The sequence below is a fragment of the Carassius carassius genome, chromosome 40 (assembly GCF_963082965.1).
Source record: "Carassius carassius chromosome 40, fCarCar2.1, whole genome shotgun sequence".
Taxonomy (NCBI): Eukaryota; Metazoa; Chordata; class Actinopteri; order Cypriniformes; family Cyprinidae; genus Carassius; species Carassius carassius.
Genome location: NC_081794.1, coordinates 28,487,421 through 28,510,248, shown reverse-complemented (window position 1 = coordinate 28,510,248; position 22,828 = coordinate 28,487,421). Strand labels below are relative to the sequence as shown.

General features: G+C 36.9%; 1 pseudogene; it reads left to right on the top strand.

The window, feature by feature from the left end:
• The window catches only part of LOC132122552 (A disintegrin and metalloproteinase with thrombospondin motifs 14-like), a 40,855-nt pseudogene that overhangs the window by 13,025 nt on the left and 5,002 nt on the right, over positions 1–22,828 (top strand).

The window sequence follows — 22,828 nt, the reverse complement described above, 5'->3', positions numbered from 1 at the left end:
CTAGCACTGCACATCTCTGCATCGAGTGTCCGTCTCTGTCTGTGCTGTTTGTGTGTCGTATGAACACAGTGTGCTGTTATATGTGGCTAGTCATTGTGTGGGATCACTTGTGAGCTTCTACATGGAGCCAATGGTGGAGAACTTGTATAAATCTGAACTACACTGTAAATTGCACATATAAAAAATAGGGAAAATTGCTAAATGTTAGAAATCAGATTCACCAGATTCTCCTGTCCACCCTCAGAAAGATGGGCATCTCTGGAACGGCACTCCTGTGGGTTAAGTCCTACCTCTCTGACAGATCCTTCAGTGTGTCTTGGAGGGGTGATGTTTCAAAGTCACACCACCTTGCTACTGGGGTTCCTCAAGGCTCAGTACTTGGACCACTTCTCTTCTCCATCTACATGACATCATTAGGATCTGTCATTCAGAAGCATGGCTTTTCTTATCACTGCTACGCTGATGACACCCAACTCTACCTCTCATTCCAACCAGATGACCCGACGGTAGCTGCTCGCATTTCAGCCTGTCTGAGTGACATCTCTAGCTGGATGAATGACCATCACCTTCAGCTTAACCTTACGAAGACAGAACTCCTGGTGATTCCAGCTAACCCATTGCTTCATCACAACTTCTCTATACAGCTGGGCTCATCAACCCTTACTCCTTCGAGGACAGCTAGAAACCTAGGCGTTGTGATGGATCATCAGTTAAGCTTCACAGACCACATTGCTACAACTACCCGGTCCTGCAGGTTTGCCTTATACAACATTAGGAAGATTAGACCCTTCCTGTCAGAGCAAGCAACCCAACTTCTTGTCCAAGCTCTTGTTCTCTCCAGACTGGACTATTGTAATGCTCTCCTGGCGGGCCTTCCTGCATGTACTGTCAAGCCTCTGCAATTGATCCAGAATGCAGCAGCGAGGGTTGTCTTCAATGAGCCAAAGAAAGCTCACGTTACTCCGCTCCTCATCAGGTTACACTGGCTACCAGTAGCTGCTCGCATCAAATTCAAGGTACTGATGCTAGCCTACAAGACGACCACTGGCACGGCACCAACTTACCTAAACTCATTGGTTAAATCTTATGTGCCCTCCAGAAGTTTGCGCTCTGCAAGTGATTGACGCCTTGTGGTACCATCCCAAAGAAGTTCAAAATCACTCTCAAGGACCTTTTCCTGGACTGTCCCCAGCTGGTGGAATGACCTCCCAATCTCAATTCGTACAGCTGAGTCTTTACTCATTTTCAAGAAACAGCTAAAGATTCATCTTTTTCGCCTGCACTTAACCAACTAACACTAGCACTTTTCCTTTTCTTGTCCTTTTATTGTCTTTTTAAAAAAAAAAAAAAAAAAAAAAAACCTACCTATGCGTTCTATACTAGACTAACTGAGACTTGTCATGGCACTTGTATACTGTTGTTGTTCTCTTGTTGACCTGACTGCTTCTGTTGTTCTCATTTGTAAGTCGCTTTGGATAAAAGCGTCTGCTAAATGATTAAATGTAAATGTAATGTAAATGTAAATCACTCAAAAATTGCTAAATGTCACAAATACTTGAAACTGCAAGTACAATTAAATAATAATTAAATATTAATAACAATTAATTAATTAATAATTTAAATAAATGCAGCCTTGGTGAGCAGAAGAGACTTGAATGGTAGTGTGTGTTTATATTAAATGACAGCATACTTGGTTTTGGAAGAGAGCAGCATAGCAAGGAAAAGTCATATTTAAAGTTCACAGTTGCAGTTGTTAATGGAACAGTGAAGTTATTGTGTCAAAAAGTTGAGTTGGGTGTTCACGTTATGTTGATGTGTTTGATTTAACAGTGAAGAAATCTTAGACTTTCCAAATGAAACTCACTGGGCTCTGATCTGACTTCTGGAACGTCCCGCATTCCAATTCATCCTCGTTTCTCTTTGATCTCTGTCGCCCAGGTTACGCTCCGGTAACAGGCATGTGCCACCCCTGCGGAGCTGCACGCTCAACCACGAAGACGGCTTTTCCTCTGCCTTTGTGGTGGCGCACGAAACCGGACACTTGTAAATTTACATCTGCTTTTCAGCATGCTATCAGTGTCTAAGATTGTATAAAGCACGGCACATCAGCATGCATTTCCAGTAATTGCCCCTGTCTTTTTTATCAATAATTATGTTTATGAGCACATTAGCAGGAACCCTTTGAGACTGGATAAGGACTGTCATTCAACAAGCAAGAAAATATGTTCACCCTCAGTTCATCTGAGATCAGGATGAGTTTGTTTCTTCATCAGGTCTGGAGAAATATAGCATTGCATCAGTGTCTCATCAATGGATGCTCTGCAGTGAATGGGTGCCATCAGAATGAGAGTCCAAACAGCTGATAAAAACATCACAATAATTTAATATTACTGTTTAATATAAATGTGTTTTATTCCTATAATGCAAAGTTGAATTTTCATCATCATTACTCCAGTCATACAACTTATAAAATAATTATAAAGCAATAAACAGCTCCTATAAATATTAGACTACAAATCAGCGTACACAGAAAGTGCAGGAACGGATCACTGAGTCTAAATGAACTGATTTACTCTACCAAGCATTACAGGACACTCTGTTGGATGAAACTGACCAGTAGTTTGCTGGTTGTGATGCATGTTCCAGGCTGGGAATGGAGCATGATGGCCAGGGAAACCGCTGCTCGGACGAGACCAGTATGGGCAGCATCATGACTCCACTGGTCCAGGCCGCGTTTCACCGCTACCACTGGTCCCGCTGCAGCAAACAGGAGCTCAGCCGATTCATCCAGTAAGAAACTGTTCCTTACTTCTGCTCTGATCCTCAGTATCCATCACTGAAGATGATTTGAGAGATGAAGCATGAGTAAGGAGTGACAACCAGAAAAAGAAATTACATAAAAGCCATTAAATCTGATGCTTTGGACTTTTAAGAACACTGGCCATTGATATTTACATCTCTTAAAAGAACACTGACCATTGATATTGAAATCTCTTAAAAGAACACTGGCCATTCATATTGAAATCTCTTAAAAGAACACTGACCATTGATATTTACATCTCTTAAAAGAACACTGACCATTGATATTTACATCTCTTAAAAGAACACTGACCATTGATATTTACATCTCTTAAAAGAACACTGACCATTGATATTTACATCTCTTAAAAGAACACTGACCATTGATATTTACATCTCTTAAAAGAACACTGACCATTGAAAATGAAATCTCTTAAAAGAACACTGGCCATTGATATTTACATCTCTTAAAAGAACACTGACCATTGATATTTACATCTCTTAAAAGAACACTGGCCATTGATATTGAAATCTCTTAAAAGAACCCTGGCCATTGATATTTACATCTCTTAAAAGAACACTGACCATTGATATTTACATCTCTTAAAAGAACACTGACCATTGATATTGAAATCTCTTAAAAGAACCCTGGCCATTGATATTTACATCTCTTAAAAGAACACTGACCATTGATATTTACATCTCTTAAAAGAACACTGACCATTGATATTTACATCTCTTAAAAGAACACTGACCATTGATATTGAAATCTCTTAAAAGAACCCTGGCCATTGATATTTACATCTCTTAAAAGAACACTGACCATTGATATTGAAATCTCTTAAAAGAACACTGGCCATTCATATTGAAATCTCTTAAAAGAACACTGACCATTGATATTTACATCTCTTAAAAGAACACTGACCATTGATATTTACATCTCTTAAAAGAACACTGACCATTGATATTGAAATCTCTTAAAAGAACACTGACCATTGATATTGAAATCTCTTAAAAGAACACTGACCATTGATATTGAAATCTCTTAAAAGAACACTGACCATTGATATTGAAATCTCTTAAAAGAACACTGACCATTGATATTGAAATCTCTTAAAAGAACACTGACCATTGATATTGAAATCTCTTAAAAGAACCCTGACCATTGATATTTACATCTCTTAAAAGAACACTGACCATTGATATTGAAATCTCTTAAAAGAACACTGGCCATTGATATTGAAATCTCTTAAAAGAACACTGGCCATTGATATTGAAATCTCTTAAAAGAACACTGGCCATTGATATTGAAATCTCTTAAAAGAACACTGGCAATTGATATTGAAATCTCTTAAAAGAACACTGACCATTGATATTGAAATCTCTTAAAAGAACACTGGCAATTGATATTGAAATCTCTTAAAAGAACACTGGCCATTCATATTGAAATCTCTTAAAAGAACACTGACCATTGATATTTACATCTCTTAAAAGAACACTGACCATTGATATTTACATCTCTTAAAAGAACACTGACCATTGATATTTACATCTCTTAAAAGAACACTGACCATTGATATTTACATCTCTTAAAAGAACACTGACCATTGATATTTACATCTCTTAAAAGAACACTGACCATTGATATTTACATCTCTTAAAAGAACCCTGGCCATTGATATTTACATCTCTTAAAAGAACACTGACCATTGATAATGAAATCTCTTAAAAGAACACTGGCCATTGATATTTACATCTCTTAAAAGAACACTGACCATTGATATTGAAATCTCTTAAAAGAACACTGGCCATTCATATTGAAATCTCTTAAAAGAACACTGACCATTGATATTTACATCTCTTAAAAGAACACTGACCATTGATATTTACATCTCTTAAAAGAACACTGACCATTGATATTTACATCTCTTAAAAGAACACTGACCATTGATATTTACATCTCTTAAAAGAACACTGACAATTGATATTGAAATCTCTTAAAAGAACACTGACCATTGATATTGAAATCTCTTAAAAGAACACTGACCATTGATATTGAAATCTCTTAAAAGAACACTGGCAATTGATATTGAAATCTCTTAAAAGAACACTGACCATTGATATTGAAATCTCTTAAAAGAACACTGACCATTGATATTGAAATCTCTTAAAAGAACACTGACCATTGATATTGAAATCTCTTAAAAGAACACTGACCATTGATATTGAAATCTCTTAAAAGAACCCTGGCCATTGATATTTACATCTCTTAAAAGAACACTGACCATTGATATTGAAATCTCTTAAAAGAACACTGGCCATTGATATTGAAATCTCTTAAAAGAACACTGGCCATTGATATTGAAATCTCTTAAAAGAACACTGGCCATTGATATTGAAATCTCTTAAAAGAACACTGGCAATTGATATTGAAATCTCTTAAAAGAACACTGACCATTGATATTGAAATCTCTTAAACAATAGCCTTTGATATTTTTATCTCATAATTGAAACAATAGCCTTTGATATTTTAATTTAATAATTAAACAAAAGCCTTTGATATTTTAATTTAATAATTAAACAAAAGCCTTTGATATTTTAATCTAATAATTGAACAATAGCCTTTGATATTTTAATTTAATAATTAAACAAAAGCCTTTGATATTTTAATCTAATAATTAAACAAAAGCCTTTGATATTTTAATTTAATAATTAAACAATAGCCTTTGATATTTTAATTGAATAATTGAACAATAGCCTTTGATATTTTAATTTAATAATTAAACAAAAGCCTTTGATATTTTAATCTAATAATTTAACAATAGCATTTGATATTTTAATTTAATAATTAAACAAAAGCCTTTGATATTTTAATTTAATAATTGAACAATAGCCTTTGATATTTTAATTTAATAATTAAACAAAAGCCTTTGATATTTTAATTGAATAATTGAACAATAACCTTTGATATTTTAATCTAATAATTGAACAATAGCCTTTGATATTTTAATCTAATAATTGAACGAAAGCCATTGATATTTTAATCTAATAATTGAACAATAGCCTTTGATATTTTAATTTAATAATTAAACAAAAGCCTTTGATATTTTAATCTAATAATTTAACAATAGCATTTGATATTTTTTATCTCATAATTAAATAATAGTCTTTGATATTTTTATCTCATGATTGAAAAAAAGCTGTTGATATTTTAATTACATTTCTCTCACAGCTAACAGCTGTTGATATTTAATTACATAATTGAACAGTAGCCTTTGATATTTTAAGCGCATATTTGAACAATAGCCATTGATATTTCAATCTACAACTAATATGGTGATATGTTAAGGACACAGTGTTCATGTGTAGTAATAATTGTAGGTTAGTGATACTGGTGTGTATTGCAGTGGTGTTTTAAAGGCCACTGCATCTGGAGGTCTTCCCATGAGCCCTACGGTCACGACGGAGGCTGGAGTTCTTGGGGAAAGTTCGGCTCGTGCTCTCGTACCTGTGGAGGAAGCGTTCGGTCCCGCAGCCGCCAGTGCAACAACCCTGTGTGCGTTACAAAGCTGTTTACACCAGCTCATGAATGAGTGTAACGGCTCTGTTCTACATTCCCTCTCTGTCTCTGCATAAAAGCGTAATATATATATATATATATATATATATATATATATATATATATATATATATATATATTACGCTTTTATTTCAATTGCTTTCATTTTATTAATGATATATTTTAATGATTTATTTTAATTTAACATTTTCGTTGTTTAATTAATTAGCAACTTTTCGTGAATGTTAATCAAACCCTGTTCTGGAGCATTTTAACTTTATTTTTCTAACCTTTTAAACCAATTAAAAGTATAACTTTCCCAACAGGCATGATCTCCATCACAATCAACAATTTTGCCATTAATAATAATAATAATAATTTTACAAGTTAGTGTACTTGTTTACAACAAAGAGTGAAAAACATGCTTAATATTCAAATTCAAAGTTAATATAATAATATAAATATAAATATATTTTTTTATTGTGCAGCAATCCATCTAAATGTTTTGTTAATGTCCCCATAAAGTTATAAAAATATTAATTCTGAATGTTCTCTGAAAGTAGAGTAGTTTTTAGAGTAGCATTGATGTGCATACGATTCTCAAGGCTCTTGTTTTTTCTTTAAATCAACTTACTGACCCCAAACGTTTGAATACTAGTGTAAAACTGGAGTTGTTTTTAATATATCTGGGGGTATTTCTGTCCCTTTTTGCTAGCCGGTACATTTCTGCTTCTGGTGTCTGGTGATGAATTCAGTCTCTCTGAAAGAGCAGGACTCACTGTGACCCTAAAACAGAGACAAGACACTGAGTGGGACGCGAGGAACACAGTGTTCGGATACAGAAAATAAGAAACTGAGACAAAGATAGACTGAGGAGCAGAGATACACGAAGAGAAAAAACCTTTATGCATGCACCAATATTCTGTGAAGGCTTTAATTACGGTAATGTCTCACTGTTCAATGCAGCTGACTCTCATTGTGCTTCTCTTTAGCATATTCTGTGAGTTGATCATAGCTCACCTTGAGACACATTTCTCTTTTGTACATCTCTCATATGCATTTCACGAGCTGTGAACTCTTGACAGTAAGTAGGTGGTCATTTAGCAGACACTTGGTGGTTGTTTGTGTATTTCAGAGGCTCATAAGTGTGACGGATGAAGTCGTGTTCATGAACCAGGTGATGCATGATGGGACACGCTGCAGTTACACAGATCCGTTCAGCATCTGCGCTCGAGGAGAGTGTCTGGTGAGAATCATATCTTACATAGAGAGCCTAATTTTTTAAAGAAAAATATAGTGTTTTAATGTGAAGTACAAAGAGTAAAACAACATCCTAATATTTGTGACCTTTGTAGTATATAGACTTTACAGTGTCTGTATAGTATAACTATTAAAAACATTTTCATTAATTAATTAATACATTTCATTAATACTGGAAAAAAGTGCTTTGTACATATAAATAAGAACGAAATAAATAGAACGAAATTGAGATAAGATACATGTTAGATGAGAATTTTTAGATTGTAAGATTTTAAATGCTGTCATAACTGACTGAAAATAAATTAAAAAATGTTTACAAAATTATTAAAAAGCTTTTTATTAAAATATTAGATTGAAAACATTTAGTTTAAATGGAATACTACAATTACAAAAACTGAAGAAAAAAATTATAATGTAAAACTGAATAGAAATATTAGAAAAGAAATAGACAAATCAAAATATTAAAACTAGTTCATATTTTACTCCAAAATTATAAAAAAAAAATTTTTTTTTTGTAAAAGTAATGAAAATGTGTGTGTTAGAATTTGATTTATTTTGTGCAGATTACTTCTTTAGTAAGACCTCAAAAATAATTTATGATTTTGGGATGAAATGTAAGCAGGACCTTTTCTTCTATCGAATTGTTTCTTGTCAAACATGTAAAACGATTCGAGCCAAGCTTAAAGATCAGCTCTGTACCTCTCTTCAGCAGCTCCATGTTTCATATTGTCACGTCTGGATGAATCTCACAAAAGCAATTTCACTTTAAAATCAGAATAATTTGGCACAGTAGTGAGAATTTGTGTGGTAAACTGTTTTATTATTATGCAAATAACTTAATTAGTGCTAAATATGCCTCATTTGGTTTAAGCAAAATACAGTTCATAATCTTTGCATTGCAAACATGATCAATTGAGCTTTCGCTCTGTCTGTCAGGTTTGCTGAAGATGTTTGATATTCCTGCTGGAGCTCGGCACACTGTGATCGAGGAGAAGGAAACGTCGCCTCATGTGATTGGTGAGTTTGTACCTGTGCATTTTTCAGTATGAATCAATACTTTTCTCCAGCAACAAAAGCCCAGGGCAGCTATGCATCCTATTGAAACCAATTACAGCCTTCCCATCATGCTTTGTGTGCCATTTTAGATTCCCAAACATCTCCCAGCTTGGCTTAAGCAGTTTGTTCTAATGGTTATGTTTTGTATTTCTTTATTTTCTTTGACTTAAATCCCTGAGCTCAAGTTCAGCTTCTGCTGAAGGATTTATTATCATAGAAAATATGAAGTGTTTAAATGTGAAAATGTATTTTATGACTGTAGAACAACATGCAGATGGATTGATGTTGTCTGTGTTCAGAATAGTATAGTATTCTTACTATTTGTGTACTTTGTAGTATAGACTTTATAGTATGATATATATAGCATTGTTGTTAATTAAAAATAAAACTATATATTAAAAAAGTATTCATTTCTTTTATTAATGTGCTGTGAAAAGTGGTTTATAAATAAATAAATGAAGTGAAATAAAAGCGAAAATAAAAACAAAATACACACATATTAGATGAAAGTCTAAATAAAATGTAGAAATTTAAACTTTACAATTTAATGAAATAAAATACGTTTAAATTTAAGTAATAAATCACTAATAATGAAAAAAAAACATTACTTAAAGGGACAAAAACTTGAACTAGAAATGAAAACTGAAACAAAAATATTAACAAAAACTAATATAAGATAGAAGTAATATTGGATAATAAAGATATTTGTTACACAAAATTCAATGAAACATTTAAAATAGAATAAATAGATAAATATATGATACAATGTAGCAGTCCACAGTTTTAAATGTTTATCATTCTATAAAGCCTGCTGTTTTTAAAAAAACTGCATGTTATTGGAAAATTACTAAAACTGGAACATAAATAAATGAAAACTAAATAGAACTATTTAAAAAAAACATGTACACTATATATATATATATATATAACAAAAACCTACTACATAAAATACAGTATCATAAAATATAAGTAGCATAATATCTTACATAAAATGAAATTAAATATTTGAAATAGAAAAAGATAAATATATAATATAATGTAGCATACTACAGTTTTAAACATTTATCATTCTATAATGAATAAACTAAATAGTAATATCTAAAAAATATATATATATATATATATATATATATATATATATATATATATATATATATAAAACTAAGAAATGCTAACATTTATATTTAAATTCAAACTGAAAATATAAAATGTAATTTAAAATAGTATATAAAATAAAAATAAAATAGTATAAGTAGTATAATATCTTGCATAAAACATAATATGATGAAATGTTGCACATTATAGTTGAAACATTTATTACTTTTTAAAAGCTAGTATGTTTTGCACAACGTTTTATCTTCAGCCCTTCTCTGTTAAAATGATTTTCTCTGGTAATAAACAGAATCCCACTGATGCTGTTAATAGTGTTTAAGTCGTTTTGAGCCCATAATATTCCTCTAAAGTTGTTTCTTTGTTTTATGTCCGTGCGTGCATTCCTCAGCTGTTAAAAATCAGGTCACTGGCAGTTTTATCTTGAATACCAAGGGAGAAGAAATCACGTCAAAGACTTTTATTGAGAACGGCCTGGAGTGGGAATATTCTGTGGCAAACAGCAAAGAGTCGCTGAAGACCGTCAGGCCACTGCACGAAGGCATCGTGGTGCTGGTAAGAGCGGCATAAAGGTCTTTTCACACTGTACGTGAAAATTTGGCGCAAATGTTTGGCACGATGACACTTTTGAATCAAAACAATAGATCCCTCTGGGACTATTCACACTGGACATGTCCATTTCTTCCACATGCACGTTTGTTGAATCAAAGCACGTTCTATCTGTACATCTCTAGAAATTGAATGAAATGTGGTTTTACACATTAATTATGAAAGCAAGACATATGATTATGATGATATATTCTCTGTATGTGTTTTGTATGCAGCTCATGGTATTTTTATAAAAATAAAGTTTGTTTATGACCAATGATAAGCAGTGTAGAGTTATTAAACATACAAAGAGTGCACATCTGCCTATTATAGAATCAAAATCAACAATAGATCACAATCAGAAGTTATTACATTGCGGCTCAGTGGTTCATGTAGGTTGTCTACAAACGGGAAGGTTGGTGGTTCAATCCCCGGCTCCACCTGACCAAGTGTCGAGGTGTCCTTGAGCAAGACACCTTACCCCAGCTGCTCCCGACGAGCTGGATGGCGCCTTGAATGGCTGACACCGCAGTCGGTGTGTGAATGAGTGTGAATGGGTGAATGTGAGGCAACTTGTAAAGTGCTTTGGATGGTCATGTGGTCTGTTGAAAGCGCTATATAAATGCAGTCCATTTACCATTTACCATTACATGATTACATATATGTTCAAGTGTAGTTTGAGGCTAAATGTACCTCTAATTATATTTTAGGATGCACTCTTGTAAACATTACAGAACGTTTGTGTTTCTGGTGTGGAACCAAACTTTATGTATCTTAATTTAATGCTGTATATTGAGCAGCAGAACATTGACGAGATACATATCAGTCGTAAGTATGTAAGGCAATCAGTCGTTTCGCATTCAGTGTGAAAACACTGTTTGTCTCACTTTTTTGCATCTAGCTCAGTGAGAAACACTTATGGAGTTTGATTGAGTTAATGCGGCAGGTGTTGAGATTGTCACTCTGAGCAGGTCGTCCTGCAGGCTGAGGACACCAAGATCAGTTTGAGCTACAAATACATCATTCATGAAGATTTTCTGCCAGTCATCACCAACAACAATGTTTTGCTGGCCGAATTGGATACGTATGAGTGGGCGCTGAAGAGCTGGTCGCAGTGCTCCAAACCCTGCGGTGGAGGTGTGCCATTCAACTCTCTCTGATATTTATTACAAAAGTTTGAAATCATGTGCAAAGTTTTTGAATGAAGCTTCTAGTGCTCACCGAGGCAGATTTTATTTGATCAAAAATACAGTAAAAAGAGTAATAATATGAAATATTATTACAAATTAAAACAACTGTTTTCTAATTGCGAAAAAAGTCCACATCCAAATTTAGTGATGTAAACTCGCAATTGCGAGAAAAAAGTCATTGTTAGAACACAGAGGTATAAAATTTAACTTGTGAGAAAAAAGTCTACGTCCGAACTTAGAGATGTAAACTCGCAATTGTGAGGAAAAAAGTCCAAGTCTGAACTTTGAGATGTAAACTCACAATTGCGAGAAAAATTCCACATCAGAACTTAGTGATTTAAACTCGCAATTGCAAGGAAAATTCCACGTCAGAACTTAGTGATGTAAATTCGCAATTGCGAGAAAAAAGTCCAAGTCTGAACTTAGTGATGTAAACTCGCAATTGCAAGCAAAATTCCACGTCAGAACTTAGAGATGTAAACTCCCAATTGCAAGGAAAATTCCACGTCAGAACTTAGTGATTTAAACTCGCAATTGCAAGGAAAATTCCACGTCAGAACTTAGTGATGTAAACTCGCAATTGCAAGGAAAAGTCCAAGTCTGAACTTAGAGATGTAAACTCGCAATTGCAAGGAAAATTCCATGTCAGAACTTAGTGATGTAAACTCGCAATTGCGAGAAAAAAGTCAAAGTCTGAACTTAGAGATGTAAACTCGCAATTGCGAGAAAAAAGTCCAAGTCCGAACTTAGTGATGTAAACTCGCAATTGCAAGGAAAATTCCACGTCAGAACTTCGAGATGTAAACTCACAATTGCAAGGAAAAATTCCACGTCAGAACTTAGTGATGTAAACTCGCAATTGCAAGGAAAATTCCTCGTCAGAACTTAGTGATGTAAACTCGCAATTGCGAGAAAAAAGTCCAAGTCTGAACTTAGAGATGTAAACTCGCAATTGCAAGGAAAATTCCACGTCAGAACTTAGAGATGTAAACTCGCAATTGCAAGGAAAATTCCACGTCAGAACTTAGTGATGTAAACTCGCAATTGCGAGAAAAAAGTCCAAGTCTGAACTTAGAGATGTAAACTCGCAATTGCAAGGAAAATTCCATGTCAGAACTTAGTGATGTAAACGCGCAATTGCAAAAAAAAGTCGAAGTCTGAACTAAGAGATGTAAACTCGCAATTGCAAGGAAAATTCCACGTCTGAACTTAGAGATGTAAACTCGCAATTGCAAGGAAACTTAGAGATGTAAACTCGCAATTGCAAGGAAAATTCCACATCTGAACTTAGAGATGTAAACTCGCAACTGCAAGGAAAATTCCACGTCAGAACTTAGAGATGTAAACTCGCAATTGCAAGGAAAATTCCACGTCTGAACTTAGAAATGTAAACTCGCAACTGCAAGGAAAATTCCACGTCAAAACTTAGAGATGTAAACTCGCAATTGCAAGGAAAATTCCATGTCAGAACTTAGAGATGTAAACCTGCAACTGCAAGGAAAATTCCACGTCAGAACTTAGAGATGTAAACTCGCAATTGCAAGGAAAATTCCATGTCAGAACTTAGAGATGTAAACTCGCAATTGCAAGGAAAATTCCACGTCTGAACTTAGAGATGTAAACTCGCAATTGCAAGGAAAATTCCACGTCTGAACTTAGAGATGTAAACTCGCAATTGTGAGAAAAAAGTCCAAGTCTGAACTTAGAGATGTAAACTCGCAATTGCAAGGAAAATTCCATGTCAGAACTTAGAGATGTAAACTCGCAATTGCAAGGAAAATTCCACGTCAGAACTTAGAGATGTAAACCTGCAACTGCAAGGAAAATTCCACGTCAGAACTTAGAGATGTAAACTCGCAATTGCAAGGAAAATTCCACGTCTGAACTTAGAGATGTAAACTCGCAATTGCAAGGAAAATTCCACGTCAGAACTTAGAGATGTAAACCTGCAACTGCAAGGAAAATTCCACGTCAGAACTTAGAGATGTAAACTCGCAACTGCAAGGAAAATTCCACGTCAGAACTTAGAGATGTAAACTCGCAATTGCAAGGAAAATTCCACGTCAGAACTTAGAGATGTAAACCTGCAACTGCAAGGAAAATTCCACGTCAGAACTTAGAGATGTAAACCTGCAACTGCAAGGAAAATTCCACGTCAGAACTTAGAGATGTAAACTCGCAATTGCAAGGAAAATTCCACGTCTGAACTTAGAGATGTAAACTCGCAATTGCAAGGAAAATTCCATGTCAGAACTTAGAGATGTAAACCTGCAACTGCAAGGAAAATTCCATGTCAGAACTTAGAGATGTAAACCTGCAACTGCAAGGAAAATTCCACGTCAGAACTTAGAGATGTAAACTCGCAATTGCAAGGAAAATTCCACGTCTGAACTTAGAGATGTAAACTCGCAATTGCAAGGAAAATTCCACGTCAGAACTTAGAGATGTAAACTCACAATTGTGAGAAAAAAGTCCATGTCACAACTAAGAGATGTAAACTGACAAGAAAAACAAATCAGAACTGTGAGATAGAAAGTTGCAATAACCATTTTTATTCCGTGGCAGAGAAAAGCTTCCATAGTTTTGAGTGTATTTTTATCAAAAAAATGCATCTGGGTGAGCAAAAGATACTTCTTTCATAAACATTTAAAATCATAATTATTCCAAAAGTTTGACTGCACTTTGTAAGTATTAATGCACACGTGTTCCTCAGAAGTCCAGTACACTAAATACGGCTGTCGGAGGAAGAGCGATTCACAGGCACTTCTGTGAGGTCAATAAAAAGCCCAAACCCATCCGGAAACGCTACAACACCAGCAGCTGCAGCCAGCCCACGTGAGTCACCTGAGACTAAATGTGTCTTGAAATGTTTCAAAATGCACCAATGCTTGCAGTGATTCATAAATGCACAGCGACCGATCCACAAATCAATGCCAAGTTGTGTTTGTGACATTAAAAGATATCTGGGAATATGTTTTTATATGCAAATCTCATTTTATTTATTTATTTTTTGCAAATTTAATTCATGTTTGTGAAACTGTAAGATTTATTTGTGGCTCTCATTCTATTTATTTGTCTATGTTTATTTTTTGTAAATCTCATTACATTTATATGTGGATCATTATTAATTTGGAATTAATCAACAATTCAACCAATAGGCTGCTTATTTTCAGACTTTTTCACATTTTAATCTGGACTACAATATACCCTAGATATTGTTTGAAAATGTTTTGAATCGTTATTGTTCGGTAACACTTTACATCAGGGCTCCATTAATTAACTCATTAGTTAACATAAACTGCCAATGAACAATTCTTCTCAAAATGAATTAATCTTAGGTCATTTTTATATTTAATAACACATTAAAATCAAACTCTGTTATTTAACGAACTCGAGCTAACAATTGTATCTTTAAACAAAGAATAATAACTTCTGTCACAAATGTAGCTATTGTGAATGTTAATGCGTTAACTAAGGTTAACTAATGAGAATGTATTGTATAGTTATACCTATTGGTTTTTATATTTCTTTGCACTTTAATATGTGTGTGGGGGGGGGGGGGGGGGCGGAGTTACTGTATACATTTTTGTTTTGTTTTATTTTATTTAAATGTTCAGTTATTTTAATTGTCTGGACCTGAGACCCGAATGAAGCCTGAGCGAGGTGTGTGTTTGTGTGCAGGTGGGTGCTGGAGGAGTGGGGTCTGTGCAGTACATCCTGCGGGAAGCTGGGATATCAGTCTCGTGTTGTCCAGTGCATGCAGTCGCTCCAGAACGGCACCAACAGACCCGTTCACACCAAATACTGCAGCGAGGAGCGTCCTGAGACCCGCAGAGCCTGTAACAGCAGCACCTGCCCGTATCAGTGGAGGACCAGAGCCTGGTCACAGGTGAGGCTTTATTCACAGGGTTTCTGGGCACATCATGTTGTAATTTGGTGCCTAAAATCCATTTAACTGATCAGTTTTTCTGTGTGGAGTGACATGAAGAAACAGAATCAGATCACATCTCTGTGTGTAGCACAAACACAAATCACACTGGATTCTTACAATTACTGACAAATTAATGTATACTGATATTTCTTACTGACACATTACAGCAAAAGATAGAAATAACTGACTTAAAACTAGTTTTATCTGCTGGAAATATTAGTGTTCTGATCATTTTGTCCACCACTGATATTTTTTATATTGATATTTTAATAATTCATAATATTAATTAAACAATAATGTTAAATAAATCATATAACGTTAAAATATTTAAAGATATATATTCATTAAATAATTTTACTACTTTATTTTGGGGACATAATTGTATCCATAAATAATTTGTAAAAAATCTGCAAAAACATGGGGAAAATACTTATTTGTGTATAAAAATGTTTTGTTAGTTCTTTGGGCAAAAATACAGAAAGTTTTGTTTTAGGTTTAGTGTGTTTGAAAATTAGCACTTCTCCAATCAGCCGTGTGTGTTTGTGAGTGTGTGTGTGTGTGTGTGTGTGTGTGTGTCTGTGTGTGTGTGTGTGTGAGAGAGAGAGAGAGAGAGTGTGTGTGTGTGTGTGTGTGTGAGAGAGAGAGAGAGAGAGAGAGAGAGAGAGAGTGTGTGTGTGTGTGTGTGTGTGAGAGAGAGAGAGAGAGAGAGAGAGAGAGAGAGAGAGAGAGAGAGTGGGTAGTTTGGAGCTTGTCTTAATCTGAGTCTGCAGACGTGGTTGTGAAGTTTAATGGTGTGGAAACTGCAGCACAATGTAGTTTAGACTAGTTTTGTGCCTTTCGTTTTCACGCTTGAAATCCACAGTTTTTTCTTGTGACATTGCAGAACTGCAGCGTGAAGGAAATGACATCATGTTTACAGTGTAAGGACAGGATGATGAAAGTTTATTAAAGCAAACGGATGAAAGATTTCCTGTCAAAACACTGACAGTAACGACACTCTCTTCAAGATACCAGAGGATAAACACTCAATATGACAAGCCATCACACACACACACACTGCATAGAAGAGATAAGGAGACACCGAGAATAACTTTTGATGATAATCACATAAAACAAATATATATTTTAATTCAGTAAATACATTTAAATATTATTAAAGTAGAACCATAAAAATAGGAATAATAAAAATACAATGAAATAAATGTAATAAATTACATATATTAGTATATATAATATGTATTTGTTATATTTGTATGAGCTTTTATACATTTAAAATACTTGCATGTGCAAGTTTAGTTTTTTATTTGTGTGTTTTTGGTTTAGGTTTTATTTCTAAATTTTTGTAGTTTACTTTAGTATTATTTTCTATAAATGTTTCATTTTTAGTTTATTTTTAGGTGCTACAAGTATTAAATAAATACATTACTGGTTTAAAAAAATATTTGCATTTACGATTTATAATTTAAAAGTTACATTTTTTTTAAATATAATGTAATACTTTTTTTAATTCAAATTTAATTTTTTTATTTTGTTTTTTTTTTTGTTAAATTAAATATGTTAAATTATTGTTAAATTAGTATTTTATTGTTCAATAAAGTTTGAATAACAAAGAATATGGTTCCAAATGCAAAGTTTTAAATGTTAATATTAAGTCCACAGTTTGACATTTTTACCTGTGAGTTTCTAGAATTTTTTTCCCTTCTATTTCTAACATTGTTATTATTTTTAAGTATTAAAATATTAACAGTTTTTTTCGATTGCTAAACGACAGTGAGCACAACTGGAGCTACATGTGCAAAACTCTTACTACAGTCACCTGAGCTAAACAGTTCACATCACCTGCAAAACACATTCCAGGCAACACAACTCTTAACACACGGCTCAAAACAGACTCAGTGTACACACACCGTCACTCGGAACACACAGAGAGGAGAAACACTACACACGACCCTCGCTGAGATAACACACACCGTCACTCGGAACACACAGAGAGGAGAAACACTACACACGACCCTCGCTGAGATAACACACACCGTCACTCGGAACACACAGAGAGGAGAAACACCACACACAACCCTCGCTGAGATAACACACACCGTCACTCGGAACACACTGAGAGGAGAAACACCACACACAACCCTCGCTGAGATAACACACACCGTCACTCGGAACACACAGAGAGGAGAAACACTACACACGACCCTCGCTGAGATAACACACACCGTCACTCGGAACACACAGAGAGGAGAAACACTACACACGACCCTCGCTGAGATAACACACACCGTCACTCGGAACACACAGAGAGGAGAAACACCACACACAACCCTCGCTGAGATAACACACACCGTCACTCGGAACACACAGAGAGGAGAAACACTACACACGACCCTCGCTGAGATAACACACACCGTCACTCGGAACACACTGAGAGGAGAAACACCACACACAACCCTCACTGAGATATCACACACCGTCACTCGGAACACACTGAGAGGAGAAACACCACACACAACCCTCACTGAGATATCACACACCGTCACTCGGAACACACAGAGAGGAGAAACACCACACACAACCCTCACTGAGATAACACACACCGTCACTCGGAACACACTGAGAGGAGAAACACCACACACAACCCTCACTGAGATAACACACACCGTCACTCGGAACACACCGAGAGGAGAAACACTCCACACGACCCTCTCTGAGATAACACACACCGTCACTCGGAACACACAGAGAGGAGAAACACCACACACAACCCTCGCTGAGATAACACACACCGTCACTCGGAACACACAGAGAGGAGAAACACCACACACAACCCTCGCTGAGATAACACACACCGTCACTCGGAACACACAGAGAGGAGAAACACCACACACGACCCTCACTGAGATAACACACACCGTCACTCGGAACACACCGAGAGGAGAAACACCACACACAACCCTCGCTGAGATAACACACACCGTCACTCGGAACACACAGAGAGGAGAAACACCACACACAACCCTCGCTGAGATAACACACACCGTCACTCGGAACACACAGAGAGGAGAAACACCACACACAACCCTCGCTGAGATAACACACACCGTCACTCGGAACACACAGAGAGGAGAAACACCACACACAACCCTCGCTGAGATAACACACACCGTCACTCGGAACACACAGAGAGGAGAAACACCACACACAACCCTCGCTGAGATAACACACACCGTCACTCGGAACACACAGAGAGGAGAAACACCACACACAACCCTCGCTGAGATAACACACACCGTCACTCGGAACACACAGAGAGGAGAAACACCACACACAACCCTCACTGAGATAACACACACCGTCACTCGGAACACACAGAGAGGAGAAACACCACACACAACCCTCGCTGAGATAACACACACCGTCACTCGGAACACACAGAGAGGAGAAACACCACACACAACCCTCGCTGAGATAACACACACCGTCACTCGGAACACACTGAGAGGAGAAACACCACACACAACCCTCGCTGAGATATCACACACCGTCACTCGGAACACACAGAGAGGAGAAACACCACACACAACCCTCGCTGAGATATCACACACCGTCACTCGGAACACACCGAGAGGAGAAACACCACACACAACCCTCGCTGAGATAACACACACCGTCACTCGGAACACACAGAGAGGAGAAACACCACACACAACCCTCGCTGAGATAACACACACCGTCACTCGGAACACACAGAGAGGAGAAACACCACACACAACCCTCACTGAGATATCACACACCGTCACTCGGAACACACCGAGAGGAGAAACACCACACACAACCCTCACTGAGATATCACACACCGTCACTCGGAACACACCGAGAGGAGAAACACCACACAAAACCCTCGCCGAGATAACACACACCGTCACTCGGAACACACCGAGAGGAGAAACACGACACACGACCCTCGCCGAGATAACACACACCGTCACTCAGAGCACACCGAGAGGAGAAACACCACACACAACCCTCACTGAGATAACACACACCGTCACTCAGAACACACCGAGAGGAGAAACACCACACACAACCCTCACTGAGATAACACACACCGTCACTCAGAACACACCGAGAGGAGAAACACCACACACAACCCTCACTGAGATAACACACACCGTCACTCGGAACACACCGAGAGGAGAAACACCACACACAACCCTCACTGAGATAACACACACCGTCACTCGGAACACACCGAGAGGAGAAACACCACACACAACCCTCACTGAGATAACACACACCGTCACTCGGAACACACCGAGAGGAGAAACACCACACACGACCCTCACTGAGATAACACACACCGTCACTCGGAACACACCGAGAGGAGAAACACCACACACAACCCTCACTGAGATAACACACACCATCACTCAGAACACACCGAGAGGAGAAACACCACACACAACCCTCACTGAGATAACACACACCATCACTCAGAACACACCGAGAGGAGAAACACCACACACAACCCTCACTGAGATAACACACACCGTCACTCAGAACACACCGAGAGGAGAAACACCACACACGACCCTCGCTGAGATAACACACACCATCACTCGGAACACACCGAGAAGAGAAACATCACTCACAACCCTCGCCGAGATAACACACACCGTCACTCGGAACACACCGAGAGGAGAAACACTACACACGACCCTCGCTGAGATAACACACACCGTCACTCGGAACACACCGAGAGGAGAAACACCACACACAACCCTCGCTGAGATAACACACACCGTCACTCGGAACACACCGAGAAGAGAAACACCACACACAACCCTCACTGAGATAACACACACCGTCACTCGGAACACACCGAGAGGAGAAACACCACACACAACCCTCGCTGAGATAACACACACCGTCACTCAGAACACACCGAGAGGAGAAACACCACACACAACCCTCACTGAGATAACACACACCGTCACTCAGAACACACTGAGAGGAGAAACACCACACACAACCCTCACTGAGATAACACACACCGTCACTCAGAACACACTGAGAGGAAAAACACTAGCATCAAACACTAATACAGAAAATACTCACTTTTCATCTTTACAGTTTGAACAATTTTAGTGACTTCATACAAAGTCATATTTTCTTCAAAGAAAAGAGTGACATTCTTTCACATGATTTATTTACATTTTTAGAACATAATTCTTTAAGGTAAATGAAAATTAGCAGTTTGCTTCAATATTCTGTAGTAATTTACAGAATTAAAGTAATGAGAAGAAAAGGTAGAAACTAAAAGTACGTACTGTGATTCGAACAAATAATTTTCAGGGCTAATCCTGAAATTGCAATCAGCAGTGTTTGAAAGGCACAAGGCTGAAATCTTCTGTTTTGAATGTGTGCTTCACAGTTTTGACAGCAGTGTGTTTGCATTTGAACAAAGTGCTGTAAATCCACAGTGTTTTGCAGGTTGTGGTTAAAGTCGTGGGATAAGTGTGTAGAGTTTTGAAAACTGTGTTCAAGCAATGAAAAACGAACTAGAGTTTGGTCACATGAACTGCTGCTGTGCACTGTAGTTAGAGTTTTGCACATGTGACTCCAGTTGTGCCCACCCTCGTTTAGCAATCGAAAAAAACTGTAATATACATACATGTAGACTACTGATTTAGGTTAAATTATTTGCAAGATTTGGAATTGTAAAGTTTCATTTATGAATATCAAATGTAATAGAAACAGACATTATTTTACAGTTTTTCTCGATTGGTTTGGCTCATTTCTTGAAACGGAGATGACATTCTCAAAACCATAAGGTCATTTGGCCAAACAGTCTTACAGTTCTGCTCAACATTATAGCTCACTAGCAAAATCAAATATCTTTCCCCAAACTCTTCTTCCATGCTTCAAAAGCAGATTCCTTTCCCATATAAAAGGTCAGTACAGTCAAAATAGCACAGATCCTTCTCAATTGCCTTGGCACATGTGCATTCATTTAGTGCTTTTGTCAAAATAACCTGGATGGTTTAGCACAACACCATGGATCCCCTGCAAAAGCTCATATATCTCCCAAAACGGTTTATCCATGTGTCAAAACTAAATATCCTTCTCATATAAATAGTCAATGCCCCCAAAATGCATTATACCTTTGGCATTGTTTAAGCACTGCAAGTCAAAATGCTTAGACGTTTTGTCACTGAGGCACAGATCTAGCAACAGAATACCACTATGAATAAAACTAAAAGATTTTACAGTAAAATCAGCCTCCAATAAACCACTCATACTCAAGGAAACTGTAAACATTTTTATTCGTACAAAGAAATGTTAACATTAGAGAACATACTGTGAAAAGAAAACATATACAGGATTCTGTAAATGTGAACAGTTATAAACACAAATAAAAAACCGAAAAAACTCTAGCCTACCATACTGTAAATAAAGTTTCAGAACTATAGTACAGTAATATTTTCAGTGGTAGCCATTGTCACCCTCTCTTTCCTGGCCACCATCCTAATCCTCCTGGCCATCGACGCGCTGCTCTCTGTTAGGCCACAAATTTAGGAAAGGAGAGTAAGGTGGAAGAAACTCCATTAGCATCCGGGGATGGGTGGTGAACCAGGTTCTGATGCGTGGGCCACGGTGGAAGTTTACATTATCCCACACAATGACATAATGTGGTAGCTGAGGTCCTTCTTCACCTCTCTCATTTTCCGGGATCAGATCAGTATAAAGGTGGTCCAAAAAATTGAGGAGCTTTTGTGTATTGTAGGGCCCTAAACTGGGAATGTGTGTGGCCACACCTCTTTCTGATATAGCGGCACACATTGTTATATTTGCTCCTCGCTGGCCTGGGACATCCACAGTGGCTCGGTGGCCAATGATGTTACGGCCACGCCTTCGACCTTTGGCCAGGTTGAAGCCAGCTTCATCAACGAACACTAGGATGTGAGAGGTTTCGTTGCCTTCTAAAGCCATTATTCTCTACAATAGAATAAAAATAAATCTAATCAGTCAAGTAGAGACAGATACTGCAGGGAGGATCTAAAGTACTGTAAAAAGAGGGAGTGAAAAACTGAAGACAATTTCTAGGCAAAATGCTCTAGTCACATAAAGCTGGATTCTGAAGGTAAAAAGGATAAAGCGAAACAAAAAAAAGTGGTAACCATGTCTTACTGTAATAGTGTTACAATGATAGACAACCAGTAGTTGACTTACATGCACATACTGGTACCGCAGCTCTTTCACTCTGTCAGAGTTTCTCTCAAATGGTACCCTGTAAATCGGTTTCATGGTCATCTGATGTTTCTTCAATAC